The 27,145-nt window shown below is 47.1% G+C and overlaps 1 long non-coding RNA gene across 12 annotated transcripts; it reads right to left on the bottom strand.

Moving 5' to 3' along the window:
* LOC123572961 (uncharacterized) lies at positions 1-26,292 on the bottom strand. 12 transcript variants are annotated; one of them, XR_006697602.2, is made up of 9 exons: positions 26,228-26,292; positions 24,834-24,870; positions 23,814-23,924; positions 23,165-23,309; positions 22,472-22,537; positions 18,483-18,577; positions 5,781-5,850; positions 2,354-2,470; positions 1-595 (listed from the first exon to the last, which is right to left on the bottom strand). It is a non-coding gene; the product is annotated as an uncharacterized lncRNA (long non-coding RNA). The 12 variants fall into 12 exon arrangements; XR_006697601.2 differs by lacking the exon at positions 18,483-18,577; XR_012428375.1 differs by lacking the exon at positions 23,165-23,309.
* Positions 26,293-27,145: the final 853 nt, after the last annotated feature.

Raw genomic sequence — 27,145 nt, 5'->3', positions numbered from 1 at the left:
TTTGGAAGTATTTTACTATGTTTAATAATTATTATTAAAGATATTGTAAAACATATGCATTTGTTAAGTGGAATGTAATGGGAGTAAAATCATGTCATCAATTTTCCTTTGGATTTATTTTCCCATTTTGTGTTTTATTTGACAGCCTTCCAAATTGATTCTAGCCAAAACCATGCACTCTAATATATATCATACTTGATATTAAAGTGAGAATGCGGGTAATTTATAGAATCTGAGTGAGAACAGTTTTCTTCTCTTAGCCAGCCTATATGGAGCTGCCACCTCTGCTCAGGTAGCAACCGACACATGCCTTGGACACAGAAAGGAAAATAATAGGGGTCGAGAAATCCTCCACACATTCTTCCTGATAGACGCTCCAGAACCCACATATCCCAGGCATTGTTCAGTGGGAGATCAGGGGCAAGGAGAAGGATAACTATTTCTTTATGTGTGTGTGAATCTAGAGGAACCAGACTCGTCTCTGGAAATGCAAGTGGGAAGTGGGATTCACTGAGAAGCCATCATTCTGCTCAGGGGAGTCCCGACTTCAGGCGAGGCATCCTAAAGGTGACACCACGATCCTTCACCTGGAAAGCTAAGGAGACATGACATCAGTGTGTTTCACATCCTAAGCTTAAACAAATGTATATTGTTTTTATCGCCTCTTTTTCAAGGGGGAACACTGCCCCTGAAACTGCACTCCTTGAAACCGAACAAAGGTGCCATCGCTAATGATTAGCAAGATGCTCCGGATGGTTTGCATCGAACTCCACCTGCTATGTGAAAACCCCATGCTTTTCTCACTTTCCCACGCAAGCTGCTTAGCAGTTGGGTCCTCTCCTCCGAGTGTGGTTATGTGTCGGTTTGACTTCTGCATGCCCTGTGATTTCATTGTTTTCTTCTGCCCTGCCACAGCAAATGACCAATGGAGGCAACCCGCCGACAGAGGAAAAGGGCAGGTCCCTGCATCCATCTCAGTGCCCTGCAGCGGGCGGCCTGTCCTTTCAGGCGGGAGTTCCCAGTGGCATTCCTAGGTGTTTTGAATGTGTGCCCCGGGCTGGGGAAAGCCTCGTGCAGCTCTGCTGCTGCGGGACGCAGGGGGGACTGGAGGGGATGGGAGCAGTGCGAGGCTTTCACGTGCAGAGGGGACACGAGGACATCTGGATGGCATCCCTGCGAGCAGGGCTCCCGCTGCAGGCCTTTGAAAACCCTGCTGCCCTGGCTCCCAGCGCCTGGGAACTTTCTCCCTGGAGAATGCAGAAAAGCCAGTGATTTCTTAGACATCTCCAGCTTCGCCACACGCAAGGTTGTCCAGGAGCAGTGAGGTTCGGGGTGAGGGCCTGAGCACTTTCTGAAAAGTGCTTGTTTCTCAGAACCTGGAACTAGGAGTGAGGAGTGACAGGAGCTCTGCCCTCGAGTCCTCCGATAGCCAGCTGTGCAGTCTTAAACAGGTGACTTCATCTCTTCATCTTTAAAATAAACCTTTTGGGCCAAATGACTCGAAGATTTTTCCAACTCTATTTTTTTTTTTTACCTGTTTAACTGAAATGCTGATTGAACTTGGGCTGGGAACAAAGAAATCTTTTCTAATTAGAGTAGAAATGATGACTAATACACTGCTCAGGCTTCTGAGGCTCACTGGGATCAAAGGCACACTCACTTGGATAAGGGAGGGCACGGACCGGGCTGCTGAGCGTTTCCACCAGCCTTTGGGTTTTAATATCTAACTATGGTTATGCCCACACATGCTGGCCATGTGCTAGACACATGCTTCCTTGTCTTTGCTCAGGTCTAGTGGCTTTTGGTTTATTTGTATTTTTTAATAGGAGAAACCTGAGAGATCCTAAGTAGATATTAGGCAAGAGCTTGTCTAGTTCCATGTTTTGTTTTGTTTTGTTTTGTTTTGTGTGTTTTGTTTTGAGATAGGGTCTTGCTCTGTCACCTAGGTTGGAGCTCAGTGGTGCGACTGTGGCCCACTGCAGCCTCGGACTCCTGGCTCAAGCCCTCCTCCCATCTCAGCCTCCTGAGTAGCTGGGCCAACAGGCATGCGCTTCCTGGCTAATTTTTTTTTCTTAATTTGTAGAAATAGGGTTTAGCCATGTTGCCCAGGCTAGTCTCAAACTCCTGGGCTCAAGCGATCTGCCCTCCTTGTTCTCCCAATGTGCTGGGATTATAGGCATGAGCCACCAAGCCCAGCCCAGTTCCATGGTTTTTAAAAAATGTTAAACACCTACCTTTAAGAAAGATGATGAGGCAATATCACCTTTGTTTTCGTTGCTGTCGATTAGAGAGAATGACTCCTAAGGAGTCTTGGTTGGACAGCTCCCCGTCACCTTCCCCGACAGGGCCTTACCTATGGAAAGGCTAATTCTGGTAGACAGGCAGCTTCAACAGGAAGTGGCACACCAAAGACCGTCGCTTGTGGATGTGGTTCATGGGATGTGGAGTGTCCAAGGGGATGCTGATAGGCCTAAAGATCAGAGATCATTTGACTTCTGTAGATTGTCAAAAGAGAACACATCACAATTGCAAATGGACTTTAAAATGAGAGAAAACCAAATTTCTAGTGACAATCAGAAAAACGCCACAATCCACCATGGACAGCCACACCACCGACCTAGTCATTCTTTTATATTTCTAGCTTGTACTTAATCCATTCCAGCATGGAGCATAACGCTACCAGTGTTCTGTGAAGAAACAGTCCAAGAGAATGATTGCAGTCTAATTTGCATAAGAGTCTAACTCAAATATTTTCACTTTTTTTTTTTTTCATTTTGAAGTCACAAAGTAAAATGGTTGAGGAATTTAAGATTAGCATGTAAGCGAGACTGAAATAGGACTATGTTCTCATATTAGTTAAAACTCTTTGGTTGCAAGGAAGAGAAATCCAACTTAAGAGAGTTTAAGCCAAAAAAGAATTTTATTATAAGGCTACTTGGATTCAATGGAATCCAAAAGAGGAATATGGCTAGGCCTTGCAAGCAGCTAGAACTAGAAGCTCAAATGCCGTCTGGATGTGCTCTCCTCTCCTTGCCTCTGATTCTCTTTCTGCTGATTGGCATTTTCTATTCCTCAGTCCACATGGTGGAACAGGGCTGCCAACTGCTTCTGCATTTACATGCCTTCATTTTCAGACACCCAGAGAGAGAGACTGACTTCTTTTGTCAGTTGCAGTTCCCAAATCCTGGGGGAGGGCTCTGATTGGCCCGTTTGGATCAGGTGCCCACCTCTTGACCAATGGTCGGTGCCAAGGGCGAGGCCCGTTGTAGCGAAAGTTAGTTTCCCATGGTGCCATATTGAAGGCAGTGCCTATGCACGGGGGCACGGGAGCAGGGGAGACAGTTCCCCAGAATGCGGCTGGTGCTGAGCTGACGAAGCAATGCGGGCTCTTTACATTTCTCAACAAAAATTAAAGGGAAATGAGGAGAAAATATTATTTCTTTGGAAGTGAGAATAGTATATTCTCCCTTTTGGTGTTTCCAGAGTTCATTTCTAACCCATGGCCAAATGGTTAAGGGAAATCATTTTTTTTTAAGTACAGTAAAATATTAATTACTTTTCACTTAACTTGGCTTATCTAATCTTTTTGCCTTATGACCTTACAGTCTTGGAGCATGTTCACATACGCTTTTCTGAAACCCTTAGTTGGTTCATGCCGCGGAGGCCGTGGGACTCAGTTGCTGAGCCGACCCTTCAGCTTTTTACTATTGATCCAGGTGCCCCGTGGGTGGGACAGGGGGTGACCAGACAGCTGCACCCAGGAACGAAGAAGGCATCTCCCCTTTCCCCGTGTTCTGAAGACTCTGTGGCACTGAAGAGCTCTGTATTCACAGCAGGGATGGAATACGTGTTCTCCACCTAGAAACACTGGAATCCAGGAGGCAAGGGCGTGGAGGAGTCGAGAGCATCAGTGTTGGTTAGTGGGAACCAGGCCCTCTGAGCCTGAGCACCCGGGAGTATCAGCCAGGGTACCGGCTACTGACAAAGTCACACTCCCCTTCTCTTGTGCTTTCAGTGCCACTGTCTGAAAATGAAGCTGTCCGTTAGAAGGTCCCTCCTTCCAGCCCCTGGGTGACCTGGCTTTCCTGAGCCAAGAGCAGAGAACCACTGTTTCATTTTTTGTTTATTTAAATTTTTTTAAACTTTTTTTTTTTGTATTTTTAGAGATGAACTCTTGCTATGTCACCCAGGCTGAAGTGCAGTGGTGTGATCATAGCTCACTGTAACCTTGAACTCCCGGGCTCAGGTGACCCTCCTGCCTCAGCCTCCTGAGTACATGGGATTACAAGTGCATGCCACCATGCCCAGCCCCACACAGTTTTTTGTTTGTTTGTTTTTTGTTTTTTTTCTTGAGACGGAGTTTTTGCTCTTATTGCCCAGGCTGGAGTGCAGTGGCGCGATCTTGGCTCACTGCAACCTCTGCCTCCCGGGTTCAAGTGATTCTCTTGCCTCAGCCTCCCGAGTAGCTGAGGCTACTGTATTTTTAATAGAGATGGGGTTTCTCCATGGGGTTTCTCCATGTTGGTCAGGCTGGTCTTGAACTCCCAATCTCAGGTGATCTGCCCGCCTCAGGTGCTAGGATTAGAGGCGTGAACCACCGCGCCCGGCCCATAGTTTGTTTTAAATGGCAGACACAGGCTGGGCTCTGTGGCTCATGCCTGTAATCTCAGCACTTTGGGAGGCTGAGGCAGGAGGATTACTTGAGCCCAGGAGCTCAAGACCAACCTGGGTAACATAGTGAAACTCTGTCTTTACAAAAAAAGCCAAAAAACAAAAAACAAAAATTAGACAGGTGTGGTGGTGTGCACCTGTAGTCCCAGCTACTCAGCGGGCTGAGGTGGGAGGATCGCTTGAGCCTGGGATGTTGAGGCTGCAGTGAGCTGAGATGGTGCCACTGCACTTCAGCCTGGGTGACAGAGCAAGAACCTGTCTCCAAAAATAAAATAAATAAATAAAATAAATGCTAAACACCAGTTGTCTGGATGTGTGGCTCATCACTCTTTAGGTACTCATGGTCCCATCACTAAAGATGCAAAATAATCAGAATCCAGACATGTAAGAGATTGAAGGAAGCTCCTGTTTAGAATTAGGTCCTCAAGGTCAATGTGGGGACACATTGATTCAGGGTGTCACAGACTCTGGAGGAAACAAACGGGGACATTTCAGGCACCATGGGTTTTGTTGTTGCTGTTTGTGCTCTGTGCTCCAATTCGTTTTTTTTTTCTTTTTGATGGAGTCTTGCTCTGTCACCCAGGCTGGAGTGCCGTGGTGCGATCTCTGCTCACTGCAACCTCCACCTCCCGGGTTCAAGCGATTCTCCTTTCTCAGCCTCCTGAGTGGCTGGGATTACAGGCGTGTGCCACCACGCCCAGCTAATTTTTGTATTTTTAGTAGAGATGGGGTTTCACTATCTTGGTCAGGCTGGTCTTGAACTCTTGACCTCATGATCTACCCGCCTTGGCCTCCCAAAGTGCTGGGATTATAAGCGTGAGCCACTGTGCCCAGCCTGCACTCCAAGTCTTGTGATTTGTATTCGGAAGGCTTTTGGGCCTGCCATGGGACTGCTGTCTCTCTTCAGGCCTTTGTTGATCTTCCCGCCTGCCTGCTGCGTGGATGGGGTGCAGATCCCAGTCTGCCCACTTCACCATGATGAGAGCTTGGGCACATGACAAGGTCCCTTGAACCCCAGTTCCTCACTAACATAGGGATTTCAGCAACTCTCTCTCAGAAAGAGTTGCTTTCTGAGAAAGAGTTGCTCATGAGGACGTGTGAGTTGGTACCTTTTGAGCAGCGGAAGCTTCATCTCTGCTAGGATCCTTTCAGTCACAGCTGACCGAAAACAGACTCAGACTAGTGTGAAGAAAGAAGAGACTTGATTAACTCACACGACCAGGAAGCCCAGGAGTGGCGCTGGCCTCAGGGGTGACTGGACACAGGGGCTGAAGATGACACTAAGTTCTTTCATTCTCTGTTTGCCTTCCCCACCCTATTTTCATGGGTTCGCTCCTGTATTTCTGGCTGAAAATGGGTTTTCCTCACATGATGGGGGAAGCTTGCCAGAGTTGGAAATGGAACTAATTTAGAGGGGAAATGTTGGTGAAGTGGCTACTGCACACTTGGGCCTGGGGATACAGCAGTTCCTGCCCTCATGGAACTTACCAGCCAATGAAACAATGAAACAAAAAATTACCATAAAGTATCATGAGCGTTACAAACGTGAAGTGAACCGCAAGTGGGACCACACTGTAAGTGGAGTCCGACCTGGCTGATGTGCCAGAGAAGACTCTTCAGAGGAAGTGGCGGGAGAAGAGTCAGCCTATAAATAAGGGGGTGGAACAGTGTTTTGGGCAGAGGGATCAGCACGTGCGAAGGACCAAACAGAGAACTGGGCACATCTGAGGAACCTGCCAGATCTTTCTCAGTCCAATCGGCCTGGACAGAGCACTACGGGAAGGGTGCTTCTCCCAGGGCTGCCAAACAAATCACCACCAACTGGGTCGCTTCAAACAACAGACCTCTATTGTCTCATTGTTCTGGAAGCAAGAAGTTCAAAAAAAATTAAGAATCTGGCAGGGCCATGCTCCCTCCAGAGGCTCCGTGGGGGAGTCATCCCTTGCCCCTGAAGTTCCAGTGTCTGGTGGTTCCAGGGATTCCTTGTGGCTGCACCACTCCAGTCTCTGCTTCTGTCTTCACACGGTCTCCTACTCTCTGTTTGTGTCTTCTCTTCTGCCTTTTTTCTTTTCTTTTTTTACGACAGAGTCTCACTCTAGCACGCTGCCTGGAGTGCAGTAACATGATCTCGGCTCACTGCAGCCTCCGCTTCCTGGGTTCAAGTGATTCTCCTGCCTCCTGGGTTCAAGCGATTCTCCTGCCTCAGCCTCCCGAGTAGCTGGGATTACAGGCGCCGCCATCACAGCCGGCTAATTTTTGTATTTTTAGTAGAGACGGGGTTTCACCATGTTGACCAGTCTGGTCTCCAACTACTGACCTCAAGTGATCCTCCTGCCTCGGCCTCCCAAAGTGCTAGGATTTCAGGCGAGAGCCACTGTGCCAGGTCTCTCTTCTGCCTCTTAAAGGACACTTGTCATTGGATTTAGGGCTCACCTGGGTAATCCAGGATGATCTTCTCATCACAAGATATTTAACTTAATGGCATCTGCAAAGACCCTTTTTCCAAATGGGGTCACATTCAGAGGGTCTGGTTGTTAGGTGTGGACATACCTCTTGGGGGAATCACCATCCAATCAAGAGAGACGCTGCTGGGCTGGTCAGCCAGGCCAGATCCTAGGGGATCTGGGCCTCACCATAGAGCAGGAGAAAAACATTTCATTTTGCACTCCAGAAAGAACACTATGGTTGTGGAAGTGCCATGTGAGATGCAAGCAGGATGGCTGGCCTGTCAGGAGAGGACCGCTGTGGTCCAGGTGGGAGGTGATGGAGGAATGGGCTGAGGCAGCAGCCGAGCCAGGGATGGAAAGAGAAAAACAAGTCAACAGGACTTGGGGACTGATGGGGCTGGGTGGCTGGCAGCAGGGTGGAGGCAGGGTATCATTGGGTGGTGTGTATCATTGTGATACGTATCCCTTACATTCATTTTTCCCAGGAGACAGTGCTACGTGATAGAAAGAATATTGTCTTTGAAACCGGCGAAACCTGGGTTGAATTCCCAAAGCTCTTTCACTTTCCAGCTTCTTGACCTTGGTTTTGTGTTTCTTATTTTGTCTGAACCTCAGTTTTCTCCTCCATAAAATGGAGATAATAATACTGACTTCATAGGGCCCTTGAAAGAATTATATGGCAGCCTTTGTGGCATAGTGGGCTCTGGGTGGCCACGTGACCACCACAGATGTGTTCATTCCTCCTCCTTCCTCCTGCCCGACCAACGTCCTTTCCTGCTGGGGCTTCCCCGAGCGCTCAGCTGCACCCACCTCCTACTTCTCTCCCACGTGCTTCCTGCACGGCTGGCTCCACCCCACCTGCAGCCTTTTTTTTTTTTTTTTTTTTTGTCTCCTGGGACCTGCCCACAAATTGCCCTCTCCACTGTCCTGGAACCTTCAACAAATATTTTTTCACCTGTTACCCCTAAGTAGCCCAGGCTGTGAAAGGAACAAGCTGCAAAACGGGTAGTCTCAGCGCCTTGAAGGGGAACCTGAAGGGCTTGCTGAGTTTACTGCCGGCTGCGATGTGTTCGTTCACTGGTTTATTCCTGCAGCTATGCATCCACTCCCTCAACAAACACATAGAGTGGGTGAGGCATTGTCTCGCACCAGGAACACCGAGCTGAACGGAAATGCGGTTCTCACCTCATGAAGTTTACTAATTCTCCCAGGCAACCAGCCCTCTCTGAGCTCATGAATTTTCTGGATGCACTGATTTAGTGGCTTCGCTCTCTGGCTTTGACACCTCCACAGGTAAAGAGCGAGACCTGGGAGGAGCATGAATTTGATTCCCCAGTCTCATCCGGGCTAGGTGGACATCAGGACACACAGACAGGCTCCCAGGAGGTGGAACAGAGGCTGGAGCTTCCCTGAGAAAGCAGATACCCCCATCCTACCTCTCAGACACATTTCCGCCTTCGCTGGTGACATTTTTCTCCACCCCGTTTCTTGCCACTTGCCATTCATAATCATTGCTCTAGGTCTGGTAAGCGAAGAGGGCAGGACAAAAATTTGATTTACTTACGACAATGTTTTAAGAGCTCGAGCATAAAAACATGTGGTTTCCTGGGACTGGCCAGCCCAGGAAGTTGGCTGGGACGTTAAGGAGCTGGCTGGCTGACACAAAGTGTAAATGCCTACCACTTCCTACCCTCCTGCCGGAGGCTTGCCTTGCTCTTCTGAGCACTTTCTACCTTCAGGCTGTCTGGAGCCTCGAGGTTCTCCGTGGAGACACTATGCAAATGCGTGTGTTCTGACACAAGACGCAGATGTCAGGAATCCTCTTTCGAAAGGGCCAGTCTCTAAGACTTGCAAAAAAGGTGACCAGAGACTGATCTAAACCTACCACCTGGAAGAGATGTTGGCTGTGAGGAAGGGAGAAACAATGAAATAATGAGATGGTGTGAGCTCTGGAAGGCAGAACCTTCGGGAAAACGAAAGAGTAATTTCGTTCATTGATGAATGCATTTGTTCTACTAAGTATTGTGCAGAGCACTATAGGGTTTACCAAGAATAAAAATTGTCTGTGTCACGGAGGACCCAAAAGAGACCAGAGAGAACATTTTTATTCTTGGTTTACCGAGAATGACAATTGTCCCTATCCTGGAGGACCTAAAAGAGACCAGAACTTTAGGGAAAAATGAAAGAGTAATTTCGTTCATTGATGAATTCTTTTATTCTACTAAGTACTGTGCAAAGCACTATAGGGTTTACCAAGACTAAAAATTGTCCCTGTCCTGGAGGACCTAAAAGAGACCAGAGAGAAAAAGGCAAGTACACACGAACATGTGTTTTGCTTTGAGAATCGTGCAAAAGAGCTGACATGAGGCGGGTACCTCATGTTTAACGTACTCTGCTTCACTAGACGTAAATTCCTGCTAGCTTCCCTAACAAAGCTTCAAGGTAGGCACTAACACTGTTTTACAGATGAGGAAGCTGAAGTTCAGAGAGTAATTTTTCCAGGAACCAGCGTTCCAACCTAGATTGGCTGACTCTGAAGCTTATTAAATCCACCTGTGAAAAATCAAGTTAAGAAACAGGTGAAATGGGCCAGGTGCAGCACGTTGGGAGGCTGAGGTGGGCGGATCACCTGAGGTCAGGAGTTCGAGACCAGCTTGGCTAACATGGTGAAACCCTGTCTCTACTGAAAATACAAAATTAGCTGGGCGTGGTGGCGTGTGCCTGTAATCCCAGCTACTCGGGAGGCTGAGGCAGGATAATAGCTGGAACCTGGGAGGTGGAAGTTATAGTAAGCTGAGCTCAGGCCACTGCACTCCAGCCTGGGTGACAAAGTGAGACTTCTATAACTTTTATGATACAGTTTTCAATCAGCTGATTTACTTCCATTATTTCAGGAACACCCCGGCATGTTGCACAAGGCTTTGCCTGCTGGAGCGTCTGGTGTTCAATCTAGACCAGCACGCAGCCACGGCTTCTTTTGGCCTCCATGGCTGATTCCAAAAGTTCATGTAAGAAGGGGCAAAGAGGGATTTTAGAGCCAGAAGGGAACTGAGCTTCCCTCAGCCTTATAGAAGCATGGAAATTGAGACCCAGAGAGGTTAAGTGCCTGGCCTAAGGTCACACAGCTAGTTAGTGGTGGGGAGACGAGACTTGGTTTTGTCCAGTTCTCCTGCCATCTGTCGCTACTCAGCATAGTAAAGGAGATGGCGCAAGTCATCTGTGGCTCACAGAAGTGCTAGAACAATCCCATTCACGTCTTTGATGGTACCTACTGGAGCCCCATTATTTCCGATTATTCACATGCTCTGGGCACCCGCGGCCAATCTATACGTGACCTTTCCTGGGGTCAGACTTCCCTGGTGCCGTGTGGACTCAACGCAGCACGCAGCCTCAGCCGTTTCGTCTCTTCTGTGCATTAAGAGATCTGTTTACATTTAATTGAAGCTTGGCATACTCTGAGCTGAGGCGGCCTTGCTTTGGCCTTCTGAAAAAAGCATGCAGTTTTGGCCTATGAGTTTGAGTTTCATAGAGTAGCTTCCGATACCGGAGGGAGGCTGGCCCATTACTTTCTGGAGTCTTTCTGAGTTGCACAAAACCTCTGTGTATGCCTTCTTTGTTGTTCCTTTCCCAGAAGCATAAAGTCCCTCAGATTCCAAGGCGGTGTGGCTGGGAGAGCCCAGGTCCGGTGGGGGCCAGGGATCCCTCCACGTCCACACACGAACAAACCCTCTGCGGTCTCCCGTCCTCACGGAGAGGCTATTATAGCAGAAGCTCCCTCGGCCCCCTTCCCCACCTCCTTGGAGTTGAGGGGGAAGTGAGAAAGGGCTTGGCTTGGTGCCTGGCACACAGCAACCCTCCATAGAAATGCCAGCTATTACTATTGCTATTGTTGCTATTATTCTCACGACTTCTCCATCTTCTGCACCACCCACAGGCTGCTTTGCTGTGAACACGGGGACATGGAGAAGAGTGAATGAGCTAGTGGGATGGGAGTGACTGAGTGTGAAGGTTAGGGAGGGAAATAAAACAGCCCGCAGCTCTGCTGCACTCAGCGCCTTCTCCCTGCCTGCAAAGTCCTTCCTGGCATCTCTGGAAATCCTGACTGCCCCACAAGGCTCCCACCTTCTCCCTCGTTTCTGCACAGCCACTTGGATTAGTACTTGCAACTTGAATGGCTCTTCTCATGTGCTGCCTTCTCCAGGGCCCACTCATGCCTGTGGCTGTTGCGGCCCTACTCTGTGTCATGCATTTGACATTGCACATCTTATTTATTCATTTATTTATTTATGGCAGGGTCTCACATTGTCTCCCAGGCTGGAGTACAGTGGCATGAACACAACTCACTGTAGCCTTGACCTCCTGGCCTCAAGCAATCCTCCCACCTTAGCCTCCCAACTAGCTGGGACTACAGGCACACACCACCATGGTCAGCCAATTAAAAAAAAAAAGTTTCTTGTAGAGATGGGGAATCTTGCTATGTTGCCCAGGTTGGCCTTGAACTCCTGGGCTCAAGCGATTCTCCTGCCTCGGCCTCCCAAATTGCTGGGATTCATCTCTTTTAAATTCTCACATCAACCTTAGGAAGGAGGTGTTTCCCATTAACCATGACAGATAAAGACACAGGGCTCAGGGCAGTTAAGTGATTGTCTGAGGTCACCATAGAGTGACAGGGCAGAGAGGCAGGCTTGGGTCTGTCCAGCTCCAAAGCCCGTGCTCTGTCCACGCATCTCAACACTTACGGTTGCTGCAGCTGCTGTTGGCTAGCCCTAAGGTGAGCCATGGTCACAGACCTTCGACCCACAGCACAGTCAGGGGATGTGGCCAATTTTTTCTTTTCTTTTCTTTTCTTTTTTGAGACAGAGTCTCATTCCATCACCCAGGCTGGAGTGCAGTGGCGAGATCTCAGCTTACTGCAACCTCCGCCTCCTGGGTTCAAGAGATTCTTGTGCTTCAGCCTCCCTCCAGTAGCTGAGATTATAGGTGCGCGACACCACGTCGGGCTAATTGTTGTATTTTGTATAGACGAGGTTTCACCATGTTGGCCAGGCTGGTCTCAGACTCCTGGCTTCAAGCGATCCACCCGCCTCAGCCTTCCAAAGTTCTGGGATTACAGGTGTGAGCCACCACGCCCGGCCTCGACTTTCTTATTTATGCATTTCTGTGTTGACCATATCTTTTTCAATGAGCTTGCATTACTTGTGTGCTGTAATTGGAAATAATATTAATAATCACTGACAGCACCCTGGACAAGCGTCAGCTCACTGATTCCTCATATAACTCTGGGTGAGGATCTTGTGATGATCATTCTTGTTTTCTAGAGGAGAAAAGCAAGTTGTAGAAATGTTAGATAATTCACCTGCTGTCATCCAGTCCGTAGTGGCAGAGCTGGGGCTTAGACCCTGGTGGGCCTGATTCCCAAGACCTACTGTTGAGCTTTTACTGCTTCCATGTGGAAGAGAAGGGTTTTGTCTCAAGAATACAGGAAGCATTTCATTTATATGAAATATCCATCATCAGCAAATCCACAGATACAGAAAGCAGATTTGCAGTTGCCAGGGCATGGGGTGGACGGCAGGAGACGCAGAGTGACTGTTAACATGTATGGCATTTCCTTTCTTCTTATTTTTTTTTTTTTTTTTTGAGACGGAGTCTTGCACTGTCACCCAGGCTGGAGTGCAGTGGCACGATCTCGGCTCACTGCAAGCTCCGCCTCCTGGGTTCAAGCGATTCTCCTGCCTCAGCCTCCCGAGTAGCCGGGATTACAGGCACATGCAACTACGTCTGGCTAATTTTTGTATTTTTAGTAGAGATGGGGTTTCACCGTGTTGGCCAAGCTGGTCTCGAACTTCTGACCTCAAGTGATCCGCCCGCCTTGGCCTCCCAAACTGCTGGGATTTCAGGTGTGAGCCACAGTGGCTGGCAGGAAACTCTTTTCAAGAGAAAAAAAAAAAAAATCTTTGGCTGGGCGGGGTGGCTCGCGCCTGTAATCCCAGCACTTTGGGAGGCTGAGGCAGGCAGATCACGAGGTCAGGAGATCAAGACCCTCCTGGCTAACACACTGAAACCCCATCTCTACTAAAAATACAAAAAAAAAAAAAAAATTAGCTGGGCATGGTGGCAGGTGCCTGTAGTCCCAGCTACTCGGGAGGCTGAGGCAGGAGAATGGTGTGAACCCGGGAGGCAGAGCTTGCAGTGAGCCGAGATCGCACCACTGCACTCCAGCCTGGGCGACAGAGCGAGACTCCGTCTCAAAAAAAAAAAAAAAAAAAAAAGAGAAAAAAATCTCATGAATGCAGAAAAAGTAGCAGCAGCAGCCCGTGGGGATGGAAAACCCTAAAAACAGCATAGGAACAGATGACCATTGGAATTACCTACTCTACCAAAGGGGTCTGCAGGTTGAAAAATCACACTAGCTAAGGGTTACAGTCTGCTAAGCGCTAAGTTCTTTATGTTGATTATTTCATCAAATGTTTATCAGAACCCTGGGAATAGTTATTTTTATCATACCCATTTCACAGATGAGGAAACTGAGCTGTAGAGGGGTTAAGTGGTCATCACGACACTAGTAAGCGGCCGGGCTGGGCTTTGATTCCAGGTGGTCTGACCTCCAGGTCGACACTGTCACCTGTGTGTCCTGATCGATTACCCGTGAGTGCAGCACCCACAGGCAAGTCCCACTTCACTTCGAGAACACATTCCCATTTGAATTCTCCCTGCTTTCAGCAGTAACTGCTTGTCCAGCAGGGGTAAGTGCTTCAGAAACACTGAGCTCGGTGAAACCGCTGAACGCAGGAGCCCCGGTGAGACTCTGCCGGATGATGACAAATCATGTTCACATCAACCTTGTGCCCTGAAGGTTGCCTTTGGTGGGAAGCGGCAGAGAAGACGTGAGTTTCTTGCCAATTCCACCTGGTGGAGAGCCTGCCAGGCCTCCTGACTTGTGGTCCTGTCTCTGGCCAGCACGGTGGCTGCTTTTCCTAGGCAAGTGTGTCGTAATGTCTCTCCCCGGGATGGCCAGTGCAGCTGCCCAGGACAGGTGTGCAAAGACAGAGCTCCACTGAGGCAGGGCGAGAAGAGAGTCTCGAAGATTGAAAAACAAAATAAAAAGCCAAACCCATAACCTTCTGCCGTAGATACTCTTTAAAGTCCTGGGGGAGGGGGTGGGCGTTATTATGCTGTGTGTGTGATGAGATACCAGGGCAAGCCACTGTTAATTTTATAATTCAAGTTCTGTTGGAATAAATAACCATAAAAACAACGATAATGACTCCATGCTCTGCAAATATTTGCTCTCCACGCAAGTATTTGTGGAAAAAGCATGAAGTCTTGGGTCCTCAAACTTCAGAAAACAGAGTACAGATCTCAGGGAAGCTCCAGGCAGAAACTGAGGGGGCTCCTGGAAAGTCTCTGAGTGTAAATGATACAAGGGCCATCCCTCCGTTGGTTGGCAGTAGGGGAATAATTATATCCTGGCCATTCCAGATTTATTTATTTTATTTTATTTAATTAATACATTTATTTTGAGACAGAGTCTCCCTCTGTTGCCCAGGCTGAGTGCGGTGGTGTGATCTCGGCTCACTACAACCTGCGTCTCCTGGGTTCCAGTGATTCTCCTTCCTCAGCCTCCTGAGTAGCTGGGATTACAGGTGTGCGCCACCATACCTGAGTGATTTTTGTATTTTTAGTAGAGACGGGGGGGTCTCACCATGTTGGCCAGGCTGGTCTTGAACTCCTGACGTCAGGTGATCCTCCCGCCTCAGCCTCCCAGAGTGCTGGGATCACAGGCAGGAGCCACCGCATCTGGCCCCATTTTAGATTTAAATTCCAGAGCCATCCACAACCATTTCCCCTGCTCTGCGCATGCCCCCACTTTCCCCAACCCCAAATCTAATCAGTTGATGGGATCCATCAATGTGATTTCTGCATCGCTTCTCCCCCATCTGCCTTCTCCCTGCCTGTGTCTAGTGCAGTGTCTCATTACCTCCTGTGTGGACCAGTGCAAGGGTCTCCTACCTCGTTCTTCTAGAAACAAGAGCAAACTTTCAAAAGCATGGGTGAGGTCAACTTACTCCCTCGTTCCAAATTCTGTAGTAGCAGCATTTTACTTCCAGAATAAAACACGGACTCCCCAGCCTGGCATGCAATGCACAGGGTGATCTAGCTCCATCAATCTTTTACTCACTACTTATTCAACACGTATTCACCGAATTCCTCCATGCACCCGGTGTCGGCATCCCCTCTGTGCACACCGTGCTGCCAACAAAGTCTTCGTGTCTTCTCTCAAGGACCCCAGAGGGTGGCGGGGGTCACACCAGGGTGCTAAGGACTTGCCCACTGGAGCCCTTGTGAGATCAGGGAAGGCTTCCTGGAAAAGGTGACTTATCTGAAGTCACTTGAAGTCACCAAAGAAGGCATAGGAGGGAGCCAAGAAAAGATGGAGTGGGTGTGGGATGGGAAGGCAGAGGGAGCAGGTGCAAGGCCCAGGGGTAAGGGGGTGTGGGCAGTTCAATATAGCCATCGCCTGTGAGAGGGAAAGTGAAGACAGGAGGAAGTGGGTCTCCGTTACAACAGGCTGGAAGAACCTGTCTGGGAGTTCAGGCTTAATCTTGAGCAGTGGGAGGCCATGGAAGGGTTTAAGCAGGAGAGCGCTTTGAATAGATTTGCATTTTAGAAAAATCATTCTGTCTGGAGTTTGGAGAAAAGATTGGAGAGGGGGAGAAGAGAGGCAGGGAGGTGGATATGAAGCCCCTTCAGGAGTTCAGGCAGAGGGTGATTGTAGCACTGGGGACGGTGACGTAATGAGTTGACAGAGGTAAGAGGTATTGAGGTGCTGAGGGGTCTTGGCAATTATTTGCTGTGAAGGGTGAGAGATAAGGAGGTGACAAGCCCACATCACAGGTCTCTGGCTTGGGTATGCGTGCAGGTGGTGGTGCCGTTTTCTGGGATGGGAGCACAGGACGAGCAGGCCTCAGGTCTGGGTGAGGGTGGGGAAGCATGAGAGGGTGAGCTCAGGTTTAGACATACTAAGAGTCAGTGCCTGTGAGACACACCAGGATAAATACTGATTGAGATTGACAGAAACAGAAAGGTTGAGACAAAAGCCAAAGGACACCAGTGTCGAAGGAAAGCCTTCAAAAGAGACGGAGAAGGAAGAAACACAGAGGTAGGAGGAAAACCCAGGGAAGTGGGTAATCCAAGGCAGGACATCAAGTAAAATCAGGACAGAAAAGCACTTCTTGGTTGTCCTGAGTCAGGAGGTTGTTAATGACCTTGACAAGAGCAGTGTCCCAGGAGTCGGTGCTGGTATGCAGAGGATCTAGGTTGGGTTGACAAGTTGTCCAAGGTAAAAATGTGGAAGCAGGAAGTGAATACCAGGTCTGTCAAGAACTTCAGCCATGAATAGTGGAGGAAAAGAAGAGGATTGAGTCTGGGGAGGGACAATCTTCAAAAGAGGTTCCCGCTCCCATTCCGCCCCTCCCTCTCTCCTTCCCTCTCTCCCTGCCCTCCCTCCCCACTTCTTTCTCTTTCAACAGGGGGATGAAGGAAGGGGCCAGAGGAGCTGGAGCAGGTGGAGCTCCAGATTCAGGAAGGAGAGGGAATGACCCACAGGGAAAGTTGTAGGGGAGTGGCTCCCAGCCTGGGTGGAGAGGTTGGCAGTGTGGGAGGAGGGATCCCTCTTTCATTGTTGCCAAGAGGAGGAAAGGAGGGGGCAGATGCAGATAAGCCTAGGGGTTGGGGCCAGGAGTTGGGAAAGTCATCTCCTCATCCTTTCTAGCCTTGAATGCTCCTGTGCATCGGGGCCACACGCTCTCCTCCCGAGGTGTGCTGATCTTTCTCGCGTCACCCTCTGCATCTGTGCATCGGGGCCACATGCTCTCCTCCCGAGGTGTGCTGATCTTTCTCCGCGTCACCCTCTGCATCTGCTCAGTGAGTTCCCCTTTTTCTGCACGTGCTTCACTCCATCTTTCAACGCAAAGGCATATCCAGATTTTGTGGAGCCTGAAGTGTACACAATTTGGGACAGTTGCTTTAAGAAAAAGAATGCTAAAATAGATCACTTTGGCAAATCTTACAAAAATCCATGGAGATGTGAAGGCAGCTCTTCGGCCCTTCCTGGGACCTTGAAGTGGATCGTTGTAAGCTCCCCCGCACCTGAGGGTTAAGCTTCATTCGCTTTATGTTAAGTCTTCCTCCATTTAAATGTGAAAATCCTACCCAAACCTCAAACTTGAACAACAACAAACAAAATAAAACGAAGAAACCCCAACACAAACAAAAACCTTCCTCCCTGAAGTTCCTCCTGTTGGAAAGAAGTAAGGAGAGCCTTAGTTTCCCCATCTGGAGAATGGAGCTAAGAGCCTCTATCTCCAAGTCCTGAGGACTTAATGAGGCAGCATATGGACAAAACCTGGCATAGTTTCCTTCCCATAATTGGTGCATACAAAATGATTGCTGAAGAAACAAAGGGATGTATGAACCTAACTCTCTTTTCTCATTTTTTTTTTTTTTTTTGGTGAGACAGGGTCTCACTGTGTCACCCAGCTGCAGTGCAATGGTGCAATCCTAGCTCACTGCAGCCTCAAACTCCTGGGCTGAAGTGATCCCCCCACATTGGACCCTCAAGTAGCTGGGACTACAGGTGCACATCACCACATCTGGCTAACTTTTGTATTTTTTTGTGGTAATGGCGTTTCACTGTGTTGCCCAGGCTGGTCTCAAACTCCTAGCTCAAGAAATCCTCCTGCCTCAGCCTCCCAAAGTGCTGAAACTACAGGCGCAAACCACCTCACTTATCACTTTGACCTACATGTTAGTTATCTGCATGCTCATCTTATCTTTCCCATTAAACTCCAAATACCTTGAGCATGTCTTATTATTTTTGAGTCCTTCCCAAGGTCTATCAGTGTGTCTTGCATACAGTGGGTATTCAATCAATTTATTGAATGAATGGATGGATGAATGAACGGAGAGTATGAATCACTTCATTAAGAAGGAAATTCATTGTTAGGAGAGTTGCTTAGAAATTTGCCTAAATGAGTTTTCCAGTTGAGGCTATCAATTCTTGGTGTCCACACTGGTGGGGATCGGTTAACAAAAGCACAGGAAGGACTGGAGCTGTGTCTTAACAGATAACACGCATTTGGTTGAGGAGACAGAATGTGGAGAAGTCAGGGCTGGAGACTTCAACAACATTCAGAGTTTAGTTGGTGCTATTAGGAGCCTTCAGCACAAGACAGTCTGTGGAGTGCTGCTTGGGCTAAACACGATAAACTAGAGTACCCCTAAACTAGGCAAAAGCTGTCAAATGCAATTCAGGAAGACGAGTGTAATGAATATGTAGGATAATATGGGTAGATTTCTTACCGGATGCATTTTGAATATATTGCCGCTTAGGGAGAGCTCGTCTCCCGGAGGTACCCACGTGGGGGAAACTACTTTTCTGTTTACTTCCCAAAGGGCTGTTGTAAAGATTAGATGAAAAAAAAAAAAGTAAAAGTGCTTTGTAGACTGTAAATGCCACATAAATATTCTTTATTATCACTGTTATTGTTGCATTCCTGGCCTTCTCTCTCTCCTTCCCCGCTCTTCTCAGACCAGTTTCCTTGAGGTATCATCATTCCCCAAGCACACGAGTGTGTTCCTAGACCCCAGGGTAGCCTGTACCAAGTGGTATGAGACATATATGTGTGTCCGCCTATTCCTCAGATTCGTTTTTACCCCTCAGTCCTGAGCACGATTCCTGGCACAAAATAAGAGCTTGGTAAATATTTGCCGGATAGAAAATGCTCTCAGGTGATGGGAAAATAGTTCTTGGGTCATTTCATCCGGCCCCTTTGGTTTCATCTGACTTTGGTTGTGTGGTCTTCCTAAGAAAGGCGGGTCCAGTTTCCAAGACACTAGACCTCTTTATTATTTCTAGGACGTCAAGGCCAAGCAAATTCCTTGTTACTCTACAAGTCTTGAAAAAAATGACCCTCCTGGAAATTCCTGAAAACCAGGAAACCAGAATGTTCCCGTTCTGATGTAACTTCTAAAAAATTCATAATATCAAATTAAGAAAGACAGTGTTTTTGTTCCTTTCTTCCTTTCTTTTTTTTAGTGGAAAAAGCCCCAACAAAATATCCGAGAATGTGGGTTTCGATCTATGTGATCTTAACCAGAGCACTTGACTACTTGGAGTCTCCATCTCCTCTTGTGTAAAGTGAAGATAATAATTCTGTCTTGGCTTCCTTATGGGGACGTTTTCAAGATGAATCGGATAATGCATGTATCTCCCGAAGCCCTGCAGCCTTATGCTTCATCCTCTCAGTGCAATCTTTTTAGGCAGGGCACTTGGTAGACACACAAGACATGTATCGATAAACATTGGCAAAGGGTCACAAAAAGGAAATACTAAGAAAATATGGAATAACAGCTCTCTCTGGGGGCAGATCAGTTGGTAGCTGTTAAGAGGTGGATTTCATTCTAAGACTGGCAATGGGGACCATTTGGCAGGAAGAATGGGGATGTAAAGCACAGAGGAGAGAATTCCGGGGCCTACACCCGTCTACTCCTCCTTCCTCCTCTTACAGAGCCGCCTGGTCCCAGGAACCCACCCTCTCCTGTCTAATTGTGTCATAGGACCCTGTGATATGCTTGCTGCCTCTGTATTCAACATCCCCCTCAAAATAGTGGCTCCTTTCCACTGATATACTCAATCTCCACCATCTTTAAAAAAATCCTCCCTCAACCCTATAAACCTTTGCCTCGATTTCTCCCTTTCATTGCCCAGCAACTTAATGGAGTTGAATACTCACTGTTTCTAAATCCAGTGAACACTTTCCTGTCTTCATCTTATCTATCTATTTATTTATTTATTTATTTATTGGGACATGGTCATACTCTGTTACACAGGCTAGAGTGCAGTGGGGTGATCCTGGCTCACTGTAGCCTTGAGTTCCTGGGCTCAAGTAATCCTCCCAGATCAGCCTCCTGAGTAGCTGGGACTACAGGTGTGTGTGGCCATGCTTGGCTAATTTTTTAAAAATTTTTTGTAGAGATGGAGTCTCACTATGTTGCCCAGGCTGGTCTCGAACTCCTGGACTCAAGCGATCCTCCCACCTCAGGCCTCCCAAAGTGCTGGGAGTCACTGCGCCTGACCTCTTTATCTTATTTATGATGCTCGCTCCTTTCTTGAAGTGCTGCTTTCCTGGGGGCATCCAGTACGTTACACTGTCCTGACTTTCCTCCCATCTGTGGCTGCTCCTTCTCTGTCTCTGTTTGAATTAGATTCCCTCCAAAAGATAAATTCACATCCTAACTCCCGGCACCTGTGAATGTGATCTTCGGAATCAAGATCTTTGCAGATGTAATCAAGTTAAATGGAGGTCCTGTTGGATCAGGGTGGGCCCTCATCTGATAACTGGTGTCTTTATAAGAAGAGGAAAATTTGGACACAGACACACACAGGGGGCAGACGGCCATGTGGTGAAGAGGCTGAGATTGGAGTGATGTGTCCACAAAATGAGGAATACCAACGATTTCGGGGAACCACCAGAAGCTAGAGTGAGGCCAGGAAGGATCTTCCCCTAGAGCCATCGGAGAAAGCATGTCCCTGCCAACACCTTGATTTCTGACTTCTGGCCTCCAGAAATGTGAAAGAATAAATTTCTGTTGTTTTCTGCCATGGAGTTTGTGGTACTTTGTTACTACAGCCCTAGCCTCCTTTCAGGCCCAACCTACGTTACATGTGGATTTTCCTAAGTGCTTAGTTCCAGACTTCTAGTCATTTCTCTATGTATCTTCCCTCCTAGGCGACCTCCTCCACATCTACCCTTCAGCTGGGGCTTCTCTCACCTGTACATCCTACCCATCTTTTAGAGCACAACTCAGCCCTTCCTCCCACAGGGAAGCCTTCTGTGGCAGATGCTGCTGGTGCCCACCCACATCTCCTTGGCACGCCTCACTCCCAGTTCAGCTTCTTACTGCAAGCTGCTCCTCTCTGCCCGAGTGCTTTCTCTGGCTGCAGGAGTGCGTGGGGGCAGAACAGAACGGCAGAGAACTGACACCTCCAAGATCAGCCTCCAACAACAATGGATGGGAGTTGGAGAATATATAACCCAGCTTCCTCACCCCTCACTGGGGACCTAGCCTGTCTCCTGAAGGCCCCACGGGACTAAGCCTCCCTTGCCCGGTGGGTAACCTGCTGATTAACTCGCCCCATATTGGTTTTCTTCTTTGTCTCACTTCTCTACCCTCATAACTTGCTCCTGAGATTAGCCTGCTCATCCTCAAATCCTTATCTCAGGGTCTGCTTCTGGGGAAATCTAACCAAGACACCTTAACTGAATTACCAGCCTGGGGCAGGTTCTCTGATCATTCTTTCTAACAGCACGAGGAGCCTTGGCTGCTCAGATGTGATTGCAGTTTACCTGCACACATTTCTTTCTGTGATTATTTGAATAATGTCTGTTTTTAGTGCTAGAGCAGGGATCAGCAAACAACAGCCATCAGGCCAAATCCAGCTGCAACGGCTCATTTCCGTATTGGCTATGGCTCCTTTTGAGGTGAGTAGTTTCAACAAAGATCTTATGGCTTGCAAAGCAGAGATATTTACTACCTGGTCCCTTACAGAAAAAGTTTATTGACCCTTGTGGTAGGCTATACTTTTGTATCAGTTAGCTTGGCTGCATAAGAAACTGCCCAAAACTAAATTTTTGAAACAACTACCATTTATATAGCTCACAATTCTATGAGCTGACTGGGCAGCTTTTCTGGTCTGAGCCCGATCAGCTGATTTCTGCTGAGCTCTGTCAAGTGTCTATGGTCAGCTGGTGGGTCAAGCGGCAGCAATGGTCCTAGGATGGCCTCACTCACATTTTAGAAGGTGGTAGCTGTTGGCCAGTGAGACACTGGCAATTAGGCCATGTGTCTCTCACCACCCAGCAGGCTGCCTTGGGCTTCTTCATACAGCGGTGGCAACAGGGGTTCTATGAGTGGCCAAACAGGACAGAGCACACACATTATTCAAGCCTCTGCTTGCATATGTTGTCTAACATCCCATTGCTCAAAGCCAGTCACATGGCTGAGTTCAGTGTCAAAGTGGGGTGGCACGGAAAGGGAACCCACTGAACCTATGCCTACTTTTACAATTCACCATGAAGCTCTGTGAGGGCACAGACCCTGCACGTACTTGCTCACCATTCTATGTCAATGAGTGAAGCACAGTGTCTGGCACAGGGTGGGTGCTGAATAAATGTTCATTAAGTAAATGAATACAATTTAACTGTTTGAATAACAACGACCTTTTATTGAGCCTTTGCTATATAATTGGAGTGGTTTTAGATACTTCACATGTATTAGCTAATGCTTACCTAAGAGGCAGACACCAGTACCACTTTACAGACAAGACAGCTGAGGCTCATGGTCAGGAACTTGCCCTGTAGAGCAAAGGCAATGAGGAATCAGAATTTTAAACTAGTTTGTTTGATTTCAAATCCTGCTCTGTTAACCATCACCCCCCTCCTTTTTTTTTCACTAAAAGCTTTAAATTTTTTATAGTTTCAAATTTCTTCCTTTATTTTACTATTTCATTTTATTTCTTTATTTTACAAATTTCATTTTAAAATTGGGAGCAGGGTGTTTCTCTTGGCTTCCCCAGCCCTTTTTCTTTGGTGGCCCAGAGGTCCTGTTAACACCTCATAACCAACCTCCATTTCAGTGCTGGGTGGTATTTTTGACTTAAAAAGTTAGCTTGTGGGACAATCAACAGCCACACACCTAAAATCACCTCTTGACAGCTCAGCAAAATTGAAGGCCAACATTTCACTCAAGAAGGCAATAAATCCAGCCCCCAAGGCGGCCGCTGAGAGGCTCTGAAACAGCGCTGGTATCTTATCTCTCAGACCATTCAGGCCGTACATGAGGGAATCCATGGATCAAAAGCAAAAGAGTCTCCAGAGAACATAGTCCTCGAAATGACCATTGTTTATTCAGAGTTCAATAATTAATCAACCCCACAAACCTTTCTTCAGCACTTACGGTATTCCAGGCATTATGCTACTCACAATGGGAGAACAGAAGTGAACAAGAGTCCCTGCCGTCAAGACTCTCATCTAAACAGACAATGATTTGGCAATGTATCGAGTGTTCTGGTGAAGACGTGCCCGAAGAGTACACAAGGGGGGCGGTGAGCTCCGTTTGGGTGGGAAGCTGAAGAGGAGAATAGGAAAGTCTCTATACAACCTTGGGACTCTAATTCAGGTTTGAACAAGGTTGGGCTTCCAAAATGGTACATTGGGGTAGGTAAGCTCATGGACTGAGATGTTCATTTGCAGATTTGTTATTTCTGCCACTTGTTATTTGTGCAACTTTGGAAAAGATGACTTCTCTAAGCCTTAGTTTACTCATTCATGAAATGGGTGAGAATCTTATCCACCTTAGAAGGTTTTTGTGAGGATTAAATTAAATATATATATATATTGTGCTTAGCCTGATTTTGTGCTTAGCCTGATTTTGGGCACGTAGTCAATGTTCAATAAGTGACAGGTGTGATTAGTGGTTGTTAGTAATAGTATTGCTGGTAGTGGCATTCTCACCTATACTGACCATTCCTTCATTCATTTAACAAATATTTGCTAAGTGTCTGCTGTATCTCAGACTCTATGGGGGACACAAAAATGACAAGATGCACATGAAACCTTTCAAAAAGCTTACAGCTTAGTGTAGAGAAGACACTTGCAGAAGTAGCTACCCTCCTGTCCAGAGCTAGGCTTGTATCCAGTAAGATTGGGCCTGGAATCCTCCTGCACATCAGGACTGGTTTCCCTGGAATACACACATTTGCTATCTTGGACCCCTTCAAATCTTTTTGATTTCAGATTTATCTCTCGTTTTTCATTTGTAGTTTCACTTTTGTCTCTCTGTTTTGGTGCTTGACACAATTCTACTGGTACTGACCTCTGGCTTTCATTTTTGGCTAGGGCTGATATTCTCCCTTTGGATGATGTGATCTAGGGCCACTCTAGGCAATCATCTTACCTGAGCTAGCCTGAACAGGAGCCCGATCCAAGCTTAGTCCTTAGGAGTCCACCAGATGGCAAATTGAAGGTAGTGATTGAAAAGCATCTCCAAGAAAAAAATGGAAAAGTGCTACAGAGAGCCCAAGGGAGAGCCAGCCTAGACTCTGGCCTAGACTCTACCACAGTGGCTTGGTGGACAGAAAGCAGCCAGCTCCTGTGTTGTAATTCATTTCTGTGCAACACAGAGCTCATCCTTGCAGCCTCCTAGCTGACCTCATGTGACTCTGCATATACACACCTCTTGTTAATTCATCTAGTGCCGTGAGTTGCTTGACTGTAACTAGACATCTCCAACAATCCATCAGTTTATTTATTAATTATAGCAAACTGGTCTCAGCCACAGAAAATTAGAAACGAAGTTTTCAATAAGCCACATCTCCAGGGATAGTTCACAAAATCAAAAAGAGGAATACCTGGCCAATCTAAGTCATTATCACAATCAAATAGTGCTAAATGGTTCTTCGTGGGATAAGCCTAAATTAAGAAATTGTATTAGCAGCTCTAATCATTATTGATTATTTAATTATCAGCCATTTAAAAATCGTCTCCAGTTTTGACATTATGGATCAGATTGAGATTTATAACATCCTTCTTTAGTTCACTCTACCCTTTAACAAGATGTATTGCAATGTTTTTGAGTTAGCACTGATCTTACCTCAATCCCCGCCATAGTTTCTTCATTCCATGGCAACCTGGAGCAAAGATAGTAATAGCTAACATTCATGGAGTTCTTATTATGTACTAGGAAAGTGTTTGAGTTCATAAATAACTCATCAATGAGAACTCATACATGCTCCTAGCACACATTGTGATTGATTATATTTATTAACTTATTTAATCTTCATAAAACCTTACAAAGTAATTATTATTACTCCCATTTTATAAATAAGAAAACTGAGGCACAAGGACATTTGATTGAAGTGTTCACAATGAATAAGCAGGAGAGCGAAACTTTGAGCCCAGCTAATCTGGCTCCAGGGCCCTAGAATCCATGCCTAACCACTAGGTCACTTCACCTCTAATGCCTCCTAGCTTAGTGTTCATTGCCTGGCGGGTACTCAATCCAGCCAACCATGGGAGTCCCCACCAGATTGTAGGCTCTTTTGAAGACAGCATGGTGTCTTATTTACCTCTGTATCTATCCTTTACCATTGCTAGCACTGAGCTTTGAATTATAGAAACTCAACTCGTGTGTGTGTGTGTGTGTGTGTGTGTGTGTGTGTAATTGGAAGGGTAAGATTGAGGGAGGGAGGTAGCAAAAAGAGTAAGATAAAGATTTTACTGATTCCAAAAGTAGCCTGAAGTCTAAAGATGTTATAATCTCCACTCAGAATCTTTGGGGGTAAACATCTTTAACACATACGAATATATCAGAGCCAAGCTACACCCTGACTAGAAGACCCCAGGTCTGAGAAATCAGGGCCTGGACGTACTCTCTTTGAGAAACGTTAATAGGTAACAAAGAAAGTCGGAACGGTTGGTGAGTTAATATCTGAAATGCAATTCAGATGAAGTCATATCCAGACTCTGCCAACTTTCAATTGCTTCCAGCATCTTCAAACACCACATGCCAAAATCTTCCCTCTACCTCACTCACCAACACCTCTGCTTCCCAGTCACTGCAGCGCAAAATCCCGTCTTTGAATCCTCCTTCTCCCTGTTCCTCTCTCCCCTACCTCCATCTACCCAATCTCCAAGACCACAGACTCAACCTCCTCCTTATCATGGCCACGGGTCCCCAACTCCTCTTTCCCTGCCAAGTCTCCTGACTGGCCTCTCTGCCTGTTCTCATCTTTCCTCTATCATCTGTGCACCACTGTTGCTATTATTTTTCTAATTGCAGTTTTAGTATATCCTTCTCCTCCTGGAAGATATGTGATAAATCCCCACTCCTGCTGGAGTAGATAGTCCTTTACCTTGAATTCATGGGGCTTTTATCATATCACTCAATTGAGTAATGTAGGTTTTATTCCCGCCTCCCATCCCACATTCAAGTTCACAGTCTCCACTCTAACCCAGGTGTACTATTTCTAGACCCGCACGTGTTACCTGCTCTTCCCTCCTGCCAGGTCTTTATGGACCGCCGCTCCTCCAGCTGAAACCTCCTGTTTCCTGCCTGCCTTTCAATTCACATAAGCTTATTGCTTTTTACCAGCCAAACCCAAAGAGACACGTCATTGAGGGTGGTGAGGCTCTTTTAATTTCTCTTCTCAAAAGACACATTGTCTAGCAGATTGTATTCATCAGCCGTCAGGACACATGCCTAGGTTCTTTATTACCTGCTGTGCTTTTATGTCGGCCTCCTCAATGGGTTGTCTGTCCAATCTGAACTTTGTCTTTCTCAGGGGCAGGTCTCTCTCAGCCTTACTTGTTTACCTCATAGTCTGTGCCGATTACTTTCGAAGACGGCCACTTTGGAAGAAACCTACCTAGCTATGGAGATGCCTCCAAGGAAGGAGGGCAGAGCCAGCAGCCAGGACCATGAACCTGGAGGTGGATGGCCCAAGATGGGATGGGAGGAGCAATTGGGTCCAGGTGCCAGATGCTCATTCCTTTTGACGCCCTTCAACACACGTGTTATTCCTCAAATGCCTTGAATAAAACAACCAAGTCAAATTCTCTTCTTCCTAAAGGGGATCATGATAGACCTCAGCAGGTTTTGGACTCAGCCAATAGAGAATAGGCATTTTTAGTACTTAGAAAATAGGCTCACCAGCCGGGTATGGTGGCTCACACTTGTAATCCCAGCACTTTGGGAGGCTGAGGCAGGTGGATTGCTTAAGCACAGAAGTTCGAGACCAGCCTGGGCAACATGGTAAAACCCCTCTCTAAAAAAAAAAGAAAATAAAAGATGCTCACCTTTGGCTCACCTATGATAGAATGGACATGAGCATTATCCTAGTGACAACTGACAAAACTCATTTCATCCATTTCTGCGTTTTTAAGATGCTGAGTCACTCCTGGCTT

This window comes from Macaca fascicularis, chromosome 1 (genome assembly GCF_037993035.2).
Source record: "Macaca fascicularis isolate 582-1 chromosome 1, T2T-MFA8v1.1".
In the NCBI taxonomy this organism is placed as follows: Eukaryota; Metazoa; Chordata; class Mammalia; order Primates; family Cercopithecidae; genus Macaca; species Macaca fascicularis.
Note: the sequence above shows the minus strand (reverse complement) of the source record. Positions and strands in the feature narration are given on the sequence as shown.